Source organism: Myotis brandtii, unplaced genomic scaffold (genome assembly GCF_000412655.1).
Source record: "Myotis brandtii unplaced genomic scaffold, ASM41265v1 scaffold11, whole genome shotgun sequence".
Taxonomy (NCBI): Eukaryota; Metazoa; Chordata; class Mammalia; order Chiroptera; family Vespertilionidae; genus Myotis; species Myotis brandtii.
The window spans coordinates 874600-880275 of record NW_005353752.1 but is presented as its reverse complement, the minus strand read 5'-3'; the positions used below and the strand labels follow the sequence as shown (position 1 = coordinate 880275).

Genomic DNA, 5676 nt, shown 5'->3' with positions numbered 1-5676 from the left:
GGAGTGACTTCTTCCAAAGAGAACAGCATTAATAAAAGGGAGAAGAGGTCAGTCCCCAGCCTCCACGCCTCCCCTCTGCCAGCACTCTGGTGCCACTTGGGCCCTAAGCGGCTGAAGGGACCGCGGTTCTGCGTGCTCTGCACAGCGGTTCCATGGGATCGGCGTGAGGCATTCTGCACTCCAGGGACATTCCCACTGATGCACTGAGAGGACCCATCTTCCGTGGACTGGGAATTCCTGGAGAGCTGCGTTTGTGAACAGCTGGCAGGAATTTCCTAAGTCCCATCTTTTCATTTCATTTGTGTTGCATTTCAGAACATCCAGAAACCATGAACACAAACAATGTTAGTAATGAAGAGTTTGGCTGCCATTTTCTCGATGAGGGCTTTAATGCCAAGGACATTCTGGACCAGAAAATTAATGAATTCTCTTCTTCCGATGATAAGGATGCCTTCTATGTTGCGGACGTGGGAGACATTCCAAAGAAACATCTGAGATGGCTAAAAGCTCTTTATCGGGTCACCCCATTATGCAGTCAAATGCAATGACTGCAGGACCATAGTGAAGACCCTAGCCGCCATCGGGATGGGATTGGACTGTGCCAGCAAGACTTAAATACAGTTGGTGCAGAATCTTGGGGTGTCTCCAGAGAGGATCACCTATGAAAACCCTTATAAACAAGCATCTCAGATTAAATATGCTGCCAATAACGGAGTCCAGATGATGACTTTCCATAGCAAAGTCAAGCTGATGAAAGCTGCCAAAGCACATCCAAAGGCAAAGCTGGTTTTGCAGATTGCCACCGATGACTCCAAAGTGGTTTGTTGTCTCAGTGTTAAATTTGGTGCCAGGCTCAAGACCAGCAGGCTTCTTTTGGAACCGGCCAAGGTGCTAAACATTGATGTCATCAGTGTCAGCTTCCACGTGGGCAGTGGCTGTACCAACCCTGAGACCTTCGTGCAGGCCATCTCTGATGCGCACTGTGTCTTTGACATGAGGGCTGAGGTTTGTTTCAACATGTCTCTGCTAAATATTGGTGATGGCTTTACTGGATCTGAGGATGCAAAGCTTAAGTTTGAGGAGATCACCAGTGAAATCAACCCAGCACTGGACAAATATTTTCCATCAGACTCAGGAGTGACACTTATAGCTGAGCCAGGCAGGTACTATGTTGCATCAGCATTCACACTTGCAGTTAATATCATTGCCAAAAACTCGGCTTAAAGAACAAACAGGCTCTGATGATGAAGATGAGTTGAGCAAGAAAACCTTTATGTATTATGAGAATGGTAGAGTACATGGATCATGTAATCGCATCCTCTATGACTATGAGCACATGAAGCCCCTTCTGCAGAAGAGGCCTAAACCAGATGAGAAGTATTACTTATCCAGCATCTGGGGACCCATCTGTGATGGCCTCAATCGCATCTTTGAGCACTGTGGGTTGTCCGTGATAGACTGGATGCTCTTTGAAAACATGGGTGCTTACACCATGGCTGCTGCTTCAACTTTTAATGAATTTCAGAGGCTGACTATCTACTATGTGATGTCAGGGCCGACATGGCAACTAATGCTGCAAGTCCAGAACCGAGACTTCCCGCCTGAGTAAGAGGAGGATGCTGGTGCCCTGCCTGTGTCCTGCGCCTGGGAGAGTGGGATGGAGCTCCTCCTGGCAGCCTGCATATCAGCTCGCATTAACGTAGAAGCCATTCTTGTAACTGTTATGCGAGTGTAGCTTGATTTAAGGGATTTGGAGGGACCATTAACTTAATGATGGCTAGTTTGAAATGTCTTTGTAAGTGGGGTTGGCACAGATGGAACAAGGTGGAAGGCCTAGGTGATGGGGTCACACTTATGTGTTCCTATGGAAACTATTTGAATTTTTGTTTTATATGTATTTTTATTCAATTCTTAAACATGCTACTGCAGAACACCCCTCATCTGCCAGGCAAGCATTTGTAGCTTGTGCATTGGAAGAACTGGCCCACTTACTGTTGTGACCTGTTTTAACAATGAAGTACCTAGGAAATTTTTTTAAAAAAAAAAAAAGGGGGGGGGGGGGGGAAGAGTAACATTATCCCGGTAAACTCTGAGAAGCTTTGCCTCAAATGGTGATCAAAAGGCTGACATCAGGGAGTGGAAGACGGCGGCCAACAGGACAGCAGGATACAAGATAGTGTGTGAGTGAGAGAGCCAAAGGAGAGTGCATGGACATGTGGGGATTGTCTGTACTTGTGAGTGAGGACCAGCTATATACCACAGGACTATAGGGGACTGGCGAACTAGGCTCCCTGGCTGGGCAGCCTCTACTACTGCTGAAATCTCTCCTTGAGTGGCCAGATCTGGCACAGAGACTGCATCATCTTGAAGTGAGAGCAGCTGTAATCAGAAGCCCAGCCTTACCTTCAATCGGGGAGACCTCGGATACCTCCTAGGAACCCACAACCATATCACCCAAGGGACCAGCTGCCTCAGCAGTGAACCCACAAACACTGAGACTCCAGCCTCCCCGGCCATAGGTGCCTAAAATGTTTGTCAAGGGGGAGCCAAAGTGGCGCTGAATACATGGATGGGCCCTGCACCTTCTCACAAGCACATAGAAGGAATAGCTGAATCGAATAACACCCACCCAGAATTGGCAAATGAAAAAGACAACTGATGAGGCAATCCATGGATGGAAAGGTCATAGATCACCTAAGGAGAATTCTGCCTCTTCATATTCAGCCGGGTGTTTATTGTCTGTGTGTTTGTTGTTTGTATTCATCTCAGGGTGTTTATTTGCATTTTTTGGATTAGGTGTCAGTTTTTTTGAGTTTTCTTCCTATATACATGTATTTTTCCCATTCTTTTTTATTTTTATTTCTTTTCTCTCTTACATTTTTTTCCTTTTCTCAATATCATTTTTGCACTCTTTTCTCTCCACTAATTCTCTTTTCTCTGGTGGTCACCTTTTTTTGAGGTTATTGGTATAGTGATTACATTTGATTTTGGTGCCCTGTGCATTAAGTCTTGTCATGTTGTATTTTGTGCCCTTAAGTCAATGCAGGAGAGAGAAAGATCTACATAACCAGACACCCTGAGAATAGCAATCATGGGGAGAAAAAGAAACAGCCCACATACAAAAGAAAACAAGGCATCACTAGAAAAGGAAGTAAACAAAATGGAGACAAGCAATATGTCAGAGAAAGAATTCAGAGTCTTGGTTATAAGGATGCTGAAAAGAACGAAAGACAAATTCAGCAATATGTGTAAGAACCAAGAGAAAAAAATGGCATTGCTGCAATAAAGAACACAATAGAAAGCATCAACAGTAGACTATAAGAAGTGGAGGACCACATCAGTGAGCTAGAAAACAAGGTAGGAAAAAATACCCAAGCAGAACAGCAACTGAAAAAAAATAACATAAAAAACAAGAGGAGAGCCTAAAGGAAATTTGGAACAACACGAAATGAAACAACATTCGCATAATAGGGGTACCAGAAGGAGAAGAAACTGAGCAAGGAATAGAAAACCTGTTTGAAGAAATAATGACAGAAAACTTCCCTGATATTGAGAAGAAGAAAAAACTCACACAAGTCTAAGAAGCTCACAGAGTCCTAAACAAGATGAACCCCAAAAGACTGACACCAAGACACATTATAATTAAATTGGCAAACACCGAAAAAGTAAGAATCTTAAAGGCTGCCAGAGACAGACCTAAAGTTATATACAAGGGATTTCCCATCAGACTATCAGCTGATTTCTCAACAGAAACACATCAGGCCAGAGGGGAATGGAACAAAATATACAAAGTCATACAAAGCAAGGGTCTGAATCCAAGAATACTGTACCCCGCAAGGCTATCAATCAAGTTGAGGTTGAAATCAGGAGCTTCACAGGAAAAAAAAGTACTAAGGGAATTTATTACCACCAAACCAGCAATGCAAGAAATGCTAAAGGGAGTGCTGTAAAGAGAAGAAATAGGGGAAGAAGGAGGAACACAAGCATAAAGAATGAAAATGGTGACAAACACATACCTATCAATAATAACTTCAAATGTAAATGGATTAAATGCCCCAATCAAAAGACATAGAATAGCTGAGTGGATAAGAAAATATGACCCATATATCTGCTGCCTACAGGAAACCCACCTCAGAACAAAGGACTCACACAGACTGATGGTGAAGGGATAGAAAAAGGTTGAATAGAAATGAAAAAAAAAGTTGGGGTAGCAATACTTATATCTGACAAATTAGACCTCAAAGTGAAGGCCATAACAAGAGATAAGGAAGGCCACTTCATAATACTAAAGGGAGATATTCAACAAGAAGATATAACTCTGGTAAACATCTATGCACCCAACATAGGAACATCCAAAAACATTTAAAAAAAATTCTGGAGTGTATCAAGGGAGATATTGACAGCAATACAGCCATAGTAGGGGACTGTAATACCCCACTAACACCACTGGATAAATCCTCTAAACAAAAAATTAGCAAAGAAATATCAATCCTAAATGACTCACTAAATCAATTGGAATTAATTGACATCTTCAGAACATTTCACCCAAAGCCACAGAATATATATTCTTTCTAGGTGCACATAGGTCATTTTTAAAGATAGACCACATATTAGGACACTGCCTGTCTCTTCAAATTAAAGAATATTAAAAATATGTCAAGCATCTTCTCAGATCCCAAGGGCATAAAAGTAGAAATCAACTACAATAAATACAATGAAAAAAATAAAACACCTAGAGGCTAAATAGCATGCTATTAAATAATGATTAGGCTACCAGATAAATCAAAGAAGAAATAAAAAGCATCATGGCAACAAATAACAATGAAAACACAATCCAAAATCTGTAGGACACAGTGAAAGCAGTCTTGAGAGAGAAGTTCATAGCTCTATAGGCCTATCTCACAAAACAAGAAAAGATGGAAATAAATTATCCAACCCTACAGCTCAAAGAGTTAGAAAGAGAGCAACAGGAAAAGCCCAGTGTAAGCAGAAGGAAGGAAATAATAAAGATGAGAGCAGAAATAAACAACATAGAGACAAAAAATATATATACAAAAGATCAACAAAGCCAAGAGCTGGTTCTTTGAAATGATAAACAAGACTGATGAACCTCTAGCCAGGCTCACCAAGAAACAAAGAGAGAGGACCCAAATAAACAAAATCAGAAATGAAAGAGGTGAAGTAACAACCGATCCCACAGAAATACAAACGATTTTGAAAAAATACTATGAACTCTCTATTCCAACAAAATAGACAACCTAGAGGAAATGGACATATTCTTAGAAAAATATAAGCTCTCAAAACTCAATCAGGAAGAATAAAAAAACCTAAATAGGCTGATAACTACCAAGGAAATTGAAGCAGTGATGAAAAATATTCCAGCAAACAAACGCCCTGATCCGGATGGCTTTACAGGGGAGTTATAACAAGTGTTAAAAGAAGAACTAAAACCTATCCTCCTCAGACTATTCCAAAAAGATCAAGAGGAAGGCACACTTCCAAGCTCTTTCTATGAAGCCAGCATTACTGTATTAAAGACACCAGATAAAGACACCACAACAAAAGAGAACTATAGGCCAATATCCTTGATGAACATAGCTGCTAAAATCCTCAACAAAATTCTAGCAAATCAGATCCAGCATTACATTAGAAAGATCATACACCATGACCAAGTGG

At 41.3% G+C, this 5676-nt stretch overlaps 1 pseudogene; it reads left to right on the top strand.

The window, feature by feature from the left end:
• Positions 1–329: 329 nt before the first annotated feature.
• LOC102242686 lies at positions 330–1735 on the top strand (annotated as a pseudogene).
• Positions 1736–5676: the final 3941 nt, after the last annotated feature.